This window comes from Etheostoma cragini, chromosome 9, assembly GCF_013103735.1.
Source record: "Etheostoma cragini isolate CJK2018 chromosome 9, CSU_Ecrag_1.0, whole genome shotgun sequence".
NCBI lineage: Eukaryota > Metazoa > Chordata > Actinopteri > Perciformes > Percidae > Etheostoma > Etheostoma cragini.
The window spans coordinates 22,234,769-22,248,109 of record NC_048415.1 but is presented as its reverse complement, the minus strand read 5'-3'; the positions used below and the strand labels follow the sequence as shown (position 1 = coordinate 22,248,109).

The 13,341-nt window shown below is 40.8% G+C and overlaps 1 long non-coding RNA gene across 1 annotated transcript in view; it reads right to left on the bottom strand.

Annotated features, from left to right (window-relative positions):
* Positions 1–6,399: 6,399 nt before the first annotated feature.
* The window catches only part of LOC117949892, a 19,437-nt gene continuing 12,495 nt past the window's right edge, over positions 6,400–13,341 (bottom strand). The window contains exon 3 of the long non-coding RNA XR_004657763.1: positions 6,400–6,595. This is a non-coding gene — a long non-coding RNA (uncharacterized LOC117949892). The remainder of the gene's footprint in view (positions 6,596–13,341) is intronic.

The window sequence follows — 13,341 nt, the reverse complement described above, 5'->3', positions numbered from 1 at the left end:
ATTTTCATGTCAGTATAAAAGTTAACTTAAAACTAAGAATGAGAGGTACCTAGGTTTTTAGATTTACCTTACATTAGCCGTTCAAATCAAATACTGTAGCGGGAGAACTTTTCCGGTGGAGGCTGTAAAATACAAAGAAATCTATTAATGCATCATACTCAAAGTTACTTTAATGCCAGGGATAATGGAGAAGCAGACATTCATATTCATATCACTAGAATAGATATAACATCAGGTTGTCCTTTCAACTTTTGTATACATTACATTTTATATAATTTTTTTTACCTGAATAGCCAGATGGCTTTGCTTGTGACACAGCTTGCTGTAGTTGCTGCTTGAGAGGGCACTGTGTCAACTGTAGAAAGTTGTTGCTTTGGGCTTAAGGACGAAAACACAAAGAAAAAATAATACATTAAAACTACAGAATCATGTAACCAAAATAACTGTGCCACTGTCAAACCAATGCATTTTTTATAGTATGCTGTCAAAATATTTGAAAATATCGCTCTGATCTTATAAATTACACATCTTTCATACAGAATTGGAACCATTTCCACATATGTTAAATCTTAAATTAAGAAAATCCTGCATTTTTGCCGCTGTTATTCTGTTCCTCTGCTCAAAAAAGCAGTAGAGCATTGCTGGTCTAGATTCACGTTGTTGAGAGCGAGCTGTGTCATATGTATCAAGAATAATGCAGAATCAAAATTTAAACAGTGTAAACGGAATCAGAATAGAGAATAATGAGGCTTCATATCAAATTATAAGCAAAATATAGACGAGGGAATTAAAAATAAAGGGATCCAAAGGTGATGGTCCTTAGGATGCATGTGGAAGCAAATCATTATCACACCAAATGTTTTTTGATAGATCATTTTAATTTTTTCAAATTCCCATAAATTAATCTGAATTTCAGATACTTAAGGCTAATCAGTAGCTCTACAACAACTAAAAAAATGGAAACTGCATCATTTCAACAAGTGGTGGTTCTTTTAGTTGAAATATGACACATCCAAAGCATTTTCATATATGGAATAAAAATATACAGCCACAGTAAGAATCAAATCTGAAATGCCAATAAATTAAATCATATTTTACATGATAAATGTGAAAAGTCTCTCCTGTCCTCTGTTTTCTCTGCAGATGCATAGACTGTCTCAGTAAGATTTTAGATTTGTGGCAAACTGAGAGTACACTGCAAAATAACAAAAACGATAGCTTCTTCTTTAGCTTATTTATAATAATTAGCATCAGGGTTGTGGTGAGGTCTGGCAGAGGCTGCTGTGAAGCTCGGCCTCTCCAACAGACCTAGAGACGCTGCAGATATTGGAACGTTTTTTTCTCCTCCATTCCCCGCTCCTATGTGTAGCGTTTGTGTACTCTGTCGTTGCCTTGTGTTAATTGTGCGAAGAAAACTGTAATCATTTTTTGCAAACCCGCCATTTATTCACAGCATCTAGCGAAAGATTAATCATAGTCAGTCCCGGTTTACACACACACACATACATAATGTTACGTCTCACTGCAAGTACAAAATAAAAAGAGGTTAGCTGGTTAGTTAGCGACACATTATATAAACAAATAAAGAAAACCACCGTCAACTTTACATTGAAAGAACGTGCTCGACTGTTCGGGAGCTATACGTTTCATAAACAAAGTAATTGTATAGAACTAAGATAATTAATAAAAACGATGGTGGAGCTGATAACTTGTGCACTTACCAAAGGGACGGCAAGGTGACTGCTGTACCCTCGGGGTGCACGACCCAACTCCACAGGTACGTTGCGTTTAGGGACTGTAGTAATATTAAGCTAGTGATACGTGATGTGGGTTCATATTATATTTTAACAGTTTAAAATACAGTTTATTTATTACATGAATGACATATATAGTTTTTACTTGAATAATTACAGTTCTCACCGATACTTACAATTAGAAAATAAAAATTGTGACAGTTAGCCTAATAAATATTACTACACCACAAAATCATTTTTTTCAGTGCAGTTCATGCATACTCTGACATCATCAGTTCTGTGATTAACATTGTGTTTCCTGATAAAATTTGAAATGTTTGGGAGGAAAACGTTCATAAGGGCTGTTTTTAACTGCTGTTGATATGGTGATGGTGGGTCATTATTTTCCATTATGCCACTGTTGGCTTTGAAACATGCCTCTAAGCGTGTTCTGTACGCGCGCACGTCCTCATTTTCCATTTGCCTACACTGCCCTATTTTTACAAAGTCTGGAGTAACGACAAACGTAGTTTGCACTCGCTCATATACACGGTCAGTTTGCTGTGTCAGTGCACCTGCATTGTACTGTAATTCGTTTCTGTAAAATTGCCCTGAACTCTTCCCCATTCATGACCAAATGAATTTTCGTTTGAAAAGGAAAATCTGTGCTGTGAACAGAAAAGCTCTGCACAAACATACTGCATGATAAAGCTTTGGTTTTATCTCTCTTTCTCGCAGCTCCCTCTCACTACACTGCCAGATTGTTTAGTCTCTTCATGGTCTTTAATCATTACTGCTGTAAACTTCACCTGCTGCTTTCTTTTCACTGCCTGTTTTAACCACTCAAAAGCCATCTCAAGTTGTTTATCTTTCAGCTCTCTCCCTTTCCTTATTTTTCCTACTTTTCTTGCCCTGAGTATGGTCATTAAAACCGTTATGTCCTCCTCGACTAATTTACCTGAAAATCTGTGTTTATTTTTCCATTTATCCCAAAACTTTGTGCTGCCGGGGAGTGCTTTTCCATAAACTTAGCGTCTCCGGTTAAGGCAGACTTGCTTTTCACTGAACCCATTATGACAATATAAGTTCCTTTGGACGCAATTTCTCCCAAAACTTTTCAGCCTTAATTCACAACGTGTACTTCATCAGACCACAGAGTTTACGTTGTCACCGTGAGGTTCCCACTCTGTGCTGCTGCTTCCATTTAGTGACAGACACACTCACTTTTGCTCATTCATACACACACATTCACTTGCTTCACTGACACTCACCCCAATTGCTGCACACACTCACTGCGCAGCCCTCCTTTTTTCCTCTTCTGAATACGGTGGAGAAACCTTATTTTATTTTTTATTATTATTAATAATAACCTCCTTTCTTAGGCAGATAAGCCCTTAACCTCCTTCCAGGCAGAGTAGCCTCAACTAAAATAACAACAACCACAGCAACAATAACAATAACAACAATAATAACCATAAACTCCTTTTGGTGGAGAAACCTTCCACTCACCTATCGTCTGTGGAGAACTGGAAAGCTTGGATCCCGTCAATCGTCTCCTTGGATGAAGGGTTGGACAACTTCACGGGCCCGGTGGCAAATTCATGGCCCGCGGCTTTGTTCAGTGGCCTCCTAGGGTCACCGGCTGTTGACAGACTTTCGGCGGCGTCTTCTCCTTCCCTTCCTCTGCGACGATTTATTGGGATCCGACTCGAAGAACCAGCGTGTTGGGTATTTCTAATAATTACCCTTAGTTCGTTAACCAAATCTATCTTTACAGTACTCAACCGAAGACAGGAGACCAAGTAAAATTATTCTTGCTGCAAGGGAAGCCTCTGTGTCACCTCTGACACCTCTAAGCAACTTCGAAAATCTTTCCCTGAGAGCAGTCTCTTTATTGCATGAGTGAAGCAAGTTACAGTGACAGATTTAGAACGGTGGGAGTGTCGCTGGTCTAATGTGTGTGCGCTACGTGAAGCAGTTGGATACATTGTCAATACCTTCAAAGGACACTGCCTGCAGAATTGTGCAGAGTCTGCAGTCTATGCCTGAACACACACACATACACATAGACATAGAAACTAAGATACACACAAACTGAGGTACACACAGATCCTTATGCACAGAAACTCAGGCCTGAATTTCTGCGCGACCAAGGCTATAACTATATATGGTAGAGAATATAACCATATATGAATTGTGCACCACACAAACTGACTGTTTCTAAGCATATCGGGCCCTCCACCATATTCAAACCATTTATGAGTTCACATCACACATCTAGTATTTTAACCATAACACTCTCTAACAATTATTCAAACGTGTATACACTTAAAGTATAACTAAAATTTGTATCCATTTCTATAGGTCTCAGTTCTGGATGGAGTTATTTGCGGACCTTAGAGATGCCGGATACTTCAACGGGAGTCATGAGCATCAGTGTCTCTTGAGATACTGCTTTGGTGATGTTATTCAGAACTACTTGGATTAGGGTGTGAGTCTGTGTAACAGTCACATGATTTGCCCTTCCAGAACAGCAGCACGTCCAGGAGGAGTGCCCAGTTACTCTACTACTTACCACACAGGTGTTACAGTTGTGCTAGATAAATGTATTAATCTAACATTTTAGTTTAAATGAAAATAAATGCAATTATGTTTTCTATTTAACATAGGTTTGGCTCCAGAGAGGTTTGGCTGCATTTCCAATTGAACAGGCTGAACTGGATGCCCTACCTGAGGGACCGAAGGAATGGCAGCTTTATTTGTATAGCACATTTCAGCAACAAGGCAACTCAAAGTGCTTCAGTTTAAAAAAAAAATCAGTTTAAAAAAAAAAAAAACAGTTAAAAATAAAATCAGATAAAACACAAGAACAAACAGTTAAAAATAAAATAAGAGTAAAAGTTACAGTGCAGTATAAGAAAGTACTTTGAAATCAATTCTTTGAGGAACAGGAAGCCAGTGTAAAGACTTCAGAACTGGAGTGTTGTGATCCAGTCTCTTGGTCTTAGTGAGGACCCGAGCAGCAGCGTTTTGAATCAGCTGTAGCTGTCTGATTGATTTTTAAGGGAGACCTGTAAACACCCCGTTACAGTAGTCAAGTCTACTGAATATGAAAGCATGGACAAGTTTTTCCAAATCCTGTTGACACATAAGTCCTTTAACCCTTGATATGTTCTTAAAGTGATAATTGGCTGACTTTGTAATTGTCTTAATGTGGCTGTTAAAATTCAGGTCTGAGTCCATGACTACACCAAGATTTCTGGCTTTGTCTGTTTTTTTTAACATTATTGTTTGAAGCGGAGCGCAGACTTTTAATCGTTCCTCTTTTGCTCCAAAAACAACCAACTCAGTTTTTCCTTCATTTAATTTCAGAAAGTTCTGGCACATCCCGTCGTTAATTTGTTCAATGCACTTTGTCAGTTTTTGTAGTGGACTATAGTCCCCTGGCGATAATTTAAATTTGTGTGTCGTCCGCATAACTATGGTCATTTATTTTGTTGTTTTCCATAATCTGGGCCAGTGGAAGCATATAGATGTGAAGAAGAGGCCCCAGAATGGAGCCTTGCGGAACTCCGCACGTCACATTTGTACGCTCAGATGTATAATTGCCTATTGACACAAAGTAATCCCTATTCTTTAGGTAGGATTCAAACCAGTTTATACTAAGCCAGAAAGGCCAACCCAGTGTTCAAATCGGTCTAGTAATATGTTATGGTTGACCATGTCAAATGCAGCACTGAGATCAAGTAATACTATGACTTAAATTTTGCCATTATCTGTGTTAAGGTGGATGTCATTAAAGACTTTGACAAGAGCCATCTCAGTGCTGTGGTGTGGTCGGAAACCCGACTGAAAGTTATCAAAACTGTTGCTTAGTGACAAGAAATGGTTGAGTTGTTGAAAAACTGCTTTTTCAATGATTTTACTTAAAAACAGAAGGTTTGATATTGGCTACAATAATGTAGGAGTACTTGGACTTTGCCATGGACCACAATCAGTCACAGAAGCCAGAAAACTTGGAGTCTGCATCAGAACTGTACATGAAACTAAAAGAAATGGCTCGGCTATGAAATGAAGTAAATGAATCAAAAATAGTAATGTGCATTTTTGTACTATAGAAAACAGACTTCTTGAAGTACTTTCTTTATCTTAACAGTGATTAGTTAAAGGGATCCCAGTCGCGGATCTGAAAAATCTTCAAAATGTTAACTGTGATAAAAAAAACATACTCACATACTGTTACATTATAAAAAACAACTTTGGCAACTTCATTAAAATGCAACTTTAACAACAACAATTATTTCAGAGTCTTAACTCTAGGAGTCATCCATCATATAGCTTAGAAACAGCCAAATGCTGGACTATTTTGAATTCCAAAGTCCAGTTGTGACTTAAAGTGAATGAGTCAAGGAGTGGTAATCACAAGAATGTGATTCTCTATTCACGGAACTCTATTTGTGGCTGTGGTTCCAAGCCAGACGGGGGGAGTGAAGACAGCCCAGTAGAAAACATCTTCCACAGACACAGCAGCCTGGCCTTCTGCAATGACAAACCAATTCAGATAAATCATTGTCATGTGTTTTCTTAACTTTTTATAAAAAAAACTAACAACCCTTCACAATCAAGGATATAATCTGCCCAGTAGGCCATGGTTTGACGTTCTGTAAAAGGGGTGATAGAAGGCAAAACCCATTTTACCTTGTCATAGGTGAAGAACGACAGTTCAGTGGGTAAATAGGACATACATAGAAGCTCCAAATCCCATTGACATGCCTTTCCTCTGAAAATCTCACATTTTGAAACTGCCGCTGAAAACGGGCGAATCCCAACAAAGCTAAAAGATGACGTCAGGATCTCAAAACCTGTAGCTTTGTCACGCCCTTGGATGTATTAGGAGAATGGTCACGTCCCAACATTTACAGGCCACTGACCTGAGACCAGTTCGTCATGGAGCTAGCGTTAGGTCAATTAGATGTCCAACTGAGAACGCTGCTCGTGTACTTTGACGGGATTTACTAAGAAGAAAGTTTGGAATATTTTCCAGGATAATGACAATAAACCAGTGTTGTAAATGCAGTGTTCCAGTCTGTACAGGGAATGGAGACACTTCTCATAGTCTTCCCAAGGAAGCAAACACTCAACGGGCATGGCAGATGTTTATAAGGAGATCCCTGTGAACTTTTTCCCCAAAGACAGTTTTCAAAACTTTGGACATTTTAAAGCAGGATATGCTAAGCTGCTGTTGCTGAAGAAGGGTCTGTTCCTACTTTACGGTCAGTCCAACCACAAGGTATCATACCACAAGTATGACTTCTTCGCTAACAGTAACATTAGCAATGCTAACGTATCCTGTAGCTAGCATAGGCTGATTGTGTGTTGATCAACTGTAATGGCAAAGGGGCTAACGTTTCATTTTCCTAACTGTTCCATTCAAAGAAATATCCTGTATTGTCATGTAGCTACATCTATAGTTCACGATGCATGTTTGTCCACTTTGTCAGGTTAATCTTTATTGTATTTCATTAAGAAAGCTAACTGCAGCTGAGTAGAATCCTGATAGTTTGGTTGCTAGCTAGCGTTAACAGGGCTTCCAACTTTTCCCAAAACCTTGGAGTGAGATTTGGGGGGGCTAACACAATTTTTGCCGCGTACAAAGCAATTTCTTTGGCTCTTTCAGCATAATTATCCTTCAGGGTTTAAACTGGGACCTGCTATGTGTGGGGGTGATGGGGGCTCTTCCTAGGGGGTATGCTCCCCCAAGAAAAAAATTTGAAAAATAAACCATTAAATGGCACTTTCTGGAGAATTTTGTGCAAAAGAAATTGAGAAATCAAGTCTTACATGACATGTGTCAAACTGTAGGGTTAAGAGCATTTGCATTGTTGTAGTATCAACAGGTTTTATGGCATTTAGCATTTACATTATTTACATTATTAACTTCTTATGATTTAAGAACTGACCCAGACAACATAATGAACCACATGAAGAGACAGTAGCATATGTCAGCAACAGCTGAGAAGATCTGGGTCTGTGGTGAAAAGGTCCAGGGTTCCAAAGTTAAATTAATGTTGAGGGATCAACTAAGACCACTGGAATTCTGAAGAATGAGAACCACTGAGTTACATAAATTGTAATCCTTTAACCTTTGTGCCAAGGTTCAGTAATGTTTGGCCCTCGTCCTCTGCCCCCCCCCTTACGTACTGTTGGAGCTAAATCCTGCTCCATTCTCAGGGTTCATTCAATTAGTAGTCAAAATCTCAGATGTGGATGTGTGAATCCATTTTATTACATAGGGTATCCTAGAGACAAATACAGAGTCAACCTAACACGGTTCTCCCCCAAATTTGTCTGACTCTCTGGCTCTTGGACCCCCAGTATTATCTCACAAAAGGGTGAGGTCTTTAGACCACAGTGATGTGTGTGTGTGCTTATTCGTTATCTTTTCAGTTGGAATGGACTGAAGGTTTATGACTCTCAGTTCAGGAAAAAATCTGTGGGGGTAAGAGGCTGAAACCAGTCTCAGGGAGCATCCCTAACAATCAATTCTACTTCTGACACATTTAGGAGAGCTGGATTATAACAGAATGTAGCAGAACATCTTATATTATAAAACAGAAGTATTGCAAAACAACTCAATGTAACAAACAATGAACCATATACTTATTACAACAAACTTAATGCATGACCAACATGTCTTTATTTATGCTGAAATAATGCTTTTACCTTTTAGCTTGAATGTATAATGCAAATCACACACATGACACACAATGACACCATACCCTATCAGGAGATATTAAGGAACTGGCGCTGGTATTCTCCATACAACCATTCTATCACCCCTTTAACTCTCTGAGAGCACGGTTCCTCAAACTGTACCTGTTTTGTATGAATTGCAAGCATTAAATCGTCACCAACACGGTCATGCAGCACATCATTAGAAAGCTTAAAGTCTTGTTATTCCATCAAGCCCCACAGCGCATAAAGCATAAGGTGACTTACAGCAGTTATAATCACGTTATGAAATTAAGAAACACTGCACCGTTTCTGTCTAAATCAAGCGTGCATCCCTACCTTTGTCCTTGTGTCTTTATCCACAGCGGTGAAAGATAGTCATAAACGTTGATCGCCAACACTCCAAGGTATTAGAATATCCAAGCCTTGTAATCCATAATTATCTGGTCCCCTCACAATCTTGTAGTTTCTGGCCAAGTTTCGACGTTCAGAAATCTAGATTTCTAGATAGCATAATTTCTCGGTTTTTATCATTTGTAACTTTTTCCCTGTGCGTGCTAGAAATCCAGTCGCCGCTGTTCCCGCCCTGACTTTCAGAGCGGGCTGTAAAATTTAATGTTCACTCACTCTCACACAAAATTAAATCACTGCATTTAAATTGAATCACGACATAGCTCTCCATTCACTCTTGTCTAGTCTCTTGCCAAGTTCACTTGTGCCAGCTCTCGCTAGTCTGATCAATCTCGATAGGCCTTTACTACTAAACCCCAACAGTCTTTTTAATGACTAAACCCACAAACAGTATTTTTTTAAGATCAGATCAAATCTCAGCCCTAGCCAGCCATTATTTTAACTGCTAGGCAGTAGCTTCATTTAGCTAAAACTACCCACACGACTAACACACACACCATACCACTCACCACCACATCAGACAGAACCCGGTCCAAGCGGACAAACTGTGGTCTGTCTGTCAGGTAGTCAGTGATCCAGGAGACTAAGATCTGAAGGATTCCACAGCAGACACAGGGCTGTTTAGTATGGTGATGGGGGGAAGAGTGGGGGGTATCTTCCTGAAGTCCACGATCATCTCCACAGTTTTGAGCATGTTAAGCACAAGGTTGTTCTGACTGCACCAGAGAGCCAGATGATCAACCTCCCGTCTGTAGGCCGACTCATCACCGTCCCGGATGAGGACGATGACGGTTGTGTCGTCAGCAAACTTCAGGAGTTTAACAGATGGGTCTCCTGATGTGCAGTCATTGGTGTAGAGGGAAAAAAGCAGTGGGGAGAGCACACACCCCTGGGGGGCGCCAGTGCTGATAGTCCGTGTGCTGGAAGTTTGTGATCCACTGACAGGTGGAGGCTGGCACAGTGAGCTGGGAGAGTTTGGTGCTGAGGATGTCCTGGATGATGGTGTTGAACGCTGAGCTGAAGGCCACAAACAGGATCCTTGCATAAGCCCCTGGAGAGTTGAGGTGTTGCAGGATGTAATGCAGTCCCAAGTTGACTGCATCATCCACCGACCTCTAAGCCCTGTAGGCAAACTGCAGGGGGTCTAGCAGGGGACTGTAATGTCCTTCAGGTGGGCCAACACCAGTCTTTCAAAGGACTTCATGACTAAAGATGTCAGGGCGTCAGGCCGGTAGTCATTTAGTCCGGAGATGGAGGGTTTTTTAGGGACTGGGATGATCGTGGAGCGTTTGAAGCAGGAGGGAACTTCAGATAGCTCCAGAGATCTGTTGAAGATCTGAGTGAAGATGGGGGCCAGCTGGTCTGCTTAGATTTTCAGGCAGGGTGGTGACACACCGTCTGGGCCAGGAGCCTTTCTGGTCTTCTGCCTCTGGAAGAGCTGGCGCACATCCACTTCACAGATTGTGAGTGCAGGTGAGGTGTCAGAGGAGGGGAGGTGACTGACTGAAGTGTGAGTTGGTGTGGGGGAGGGGTGTGACTGTGGTCTTTTTAAACCTACAGTAGAAGCTGTTCAGCTCGTCAGCCAGTCGTTGAGAACCAGCAGTGTTGGGGGATAGTCTCCTTTCAGGTTAGTTAGTGTCTGCAGGCCTCTCCACACTGACCGAGGATCGTTGTTTGAAAAGCTGTCTTTCAGCTTTTTAGCATAGCTCCTCCTCTACTCTGTCCCCACTTCTGAAGGCCTCCTCTTTTGACTGACGGAGCTGCTTGAGTCTTGTTGTGAACCAGGGTTTTTGGTTGTTATATGTGCAGAAGGTTTTTGTCGGCACACACATGTCCTCACAAAAGCGGATGTAAGATGTCACGGTGTCGGTTAGTTCGTCCAGATCAGTGGCTGCAGCCTCAAAAACACTACAATCAGTACAGTCAAAGCAGGCCTGTAAATCCAGCTTTGACTTGTTGGTCCATCTTTTCACCCTCTTTACAACAGGTTTAACAGATTTTAGTTTCTGTCTGAATATCGGGACAAGATGAACCAGACAGTGATCAGAGAGTCCCATGGCTGCACGTGGGAGAGAGCAATAGGAGTCCTTTAATATAGTATAGCAGTGGTCCAGTATATTAGTGTCCCTGATGGGACACTTAATATGCTGTCTATACTTTGGGAGTACGTGGCTGAGGTTTGCTCTGTTGAAGTCTCCAAGAACAATGAGCAGGGAGTCAGGATGTCTTTTCTCCCTGTTAGTAATCTGGTCGGCCAGGTGCAGTAACGGCTCACTAACACAGCCCTGAGGTGGGATGTACACCGCGACCAGAATGAACGAGGAAAACTCCCGTGGTGAATAAAAGGGTTTGCAGTTTATGAATAGTGAATCTAAGTGGGGGCTGCAGGATTTTTCCAGAACTGTGACATGACATGACTGTGACTGTACACCAACCTGCATTTATGTAGAGACAGAGCCCGCCTCCCTTTGTTTTCCCCTTGAGCTCCAGTACGCGATCCGCCCGGTAAAGATTGAATCCCGGGAGGATAAGTGCGGGATGCCCGGATTGAGCGGATTCGGTAAAGCAGAGGGCGGCAGATCTTCAGGTCCGAGTAAGTTCTGTTGAGGAGCAGCAGTTCATCCATTTTGTTGGCCAGAGAGCGGACATTCGCCAGGTGGATAGAGGGGAGCGCAGTGTGAAAGCCCGCTGCCTCAATTTAACAAGCGCACCAGCGTGCTTCCCCCTCCGGCGTATCCGGTGGATCCCATAGAGAGCTGCTGCGCCTCCAACTAATAACATTCGAGAAAGTTCCAGGTTTGGAAAATAGCGGTGGAAAAATATAAGGACTTGAAAGTCCAATATTTAAGAGCTCATCTCTGGTAAATGTTACCAGAGAATGTTGGCAGAAAACAGACCAAATAAACAAGAACACAAAAACCACAAAGGAGTGCAGTCCAAAGGCGGCCATCTGCGGCGCCATTTTAGATCTTAATCCAATTGTCAATTTGTCTTAATCCAATTGTCAATTTGTTTACATTGCACTTTAAAGATATGTAGCCTAGAGCTGGGGATTGAATAAAGAACTAGATTGTTGTATTTCCTTTTATAATTTATCATTATGCATCTGCTCTTTATATCTGGACACATAGGATACATAGGAACATGAAACTTGTTTATTTTATTAACTTTATCATTACCTGTGAAACTGTTGATTTCTACATGGGAGTTAAATTAATAATATCTTTTTAGACCATTGGTATTGACTGGTTTGAGTTCTTTTATTGGTATAGGCAAGAGACATGGGTGTTGGCATCATATATTTTGGGGGACGCAATTGACCACTTTTATGCGCCACACATGCCTTTCATTTTCGTCCTCCCTTTCTCTGATGAAGGCTACATTTATGGTAATTAAATGACATTTCAGAAGAAAACCATGCCCGTGTTGTCTTGACTAAGTATAGGCCCCGCCCTGATGTGATTCACCTGACGTCTCACCTGTTCCCCCATTTTGGACTTTTGGATTGTTTGGATTATCCCTTGGATGCTTAGTCTGTGTTTTTCCTTGTGGATTGTTTTTTCGTCTTTGTACTGCTCATCAATAAACCGCTGTACACCTGCTCCTGCCTGCCTCCTCCTCTCTGCATTTGGGTCCTCACCTCATCACCCCAAAACAATCTTTATCAATTTAATTTAATAATTTCTTCATCTAAACCATCAACCTGCCTCTTAGACACTATCCCGACTAGGCTACTTAAAGAAGTTTTACCCTTAGTCAACACTTCTCTACTAGATATAACCAATCTGTCTATATTAACAGGCTATGTACCACAGTACTTTATAGTAGCTGTAATTAAACCTCTTCTGAAAAAGCCCAACGTTGATTCAGATGTTTCAGCCAACTATAGACCTATAACAGCTGTGTGACTTTCTGCATAGCAACAGCTTATTTGAGAATTTTTGGTAAGGATTTAGAGTTAATACACAGAGACAGCACAGAGACACCTAATTGCATCAGACAAAGGACTTATCTCTGTACTGGTGTTATTATATCTTAGTGCTGCATTTGATACCATTGACCATCATATCTTATTACAGAGATTGGAACATTTAATTGGCATAAAGAAACTGCTCTAAACTGGTTTAAGTCTTATTCATCAGATCGAACAATGAATCCTCCATGCACGCCAATGTTAGTTATGGAGTCCCACAAGGATCTGTGCTTGGTCCAATCCTATTCACTTTAAATATGCTTCCTTTAGTCAATATTATCAGGAAACACTCCATAAACTTTTATTGTTATGCAGAAGATACTCAATTATATCTATCAATCAAGCCAGATGAAACTAATTAGTTAAACTTCAAATGTGCCTTCAGGATATTAAAACCTGGATGAGCTGTAATTTTTAGGGATGAGCCGAATACTCGGCTGAAACGAGTATCCGGTACGGATAAAGCACTTTTGCCGAGTACAAGTTTCATAC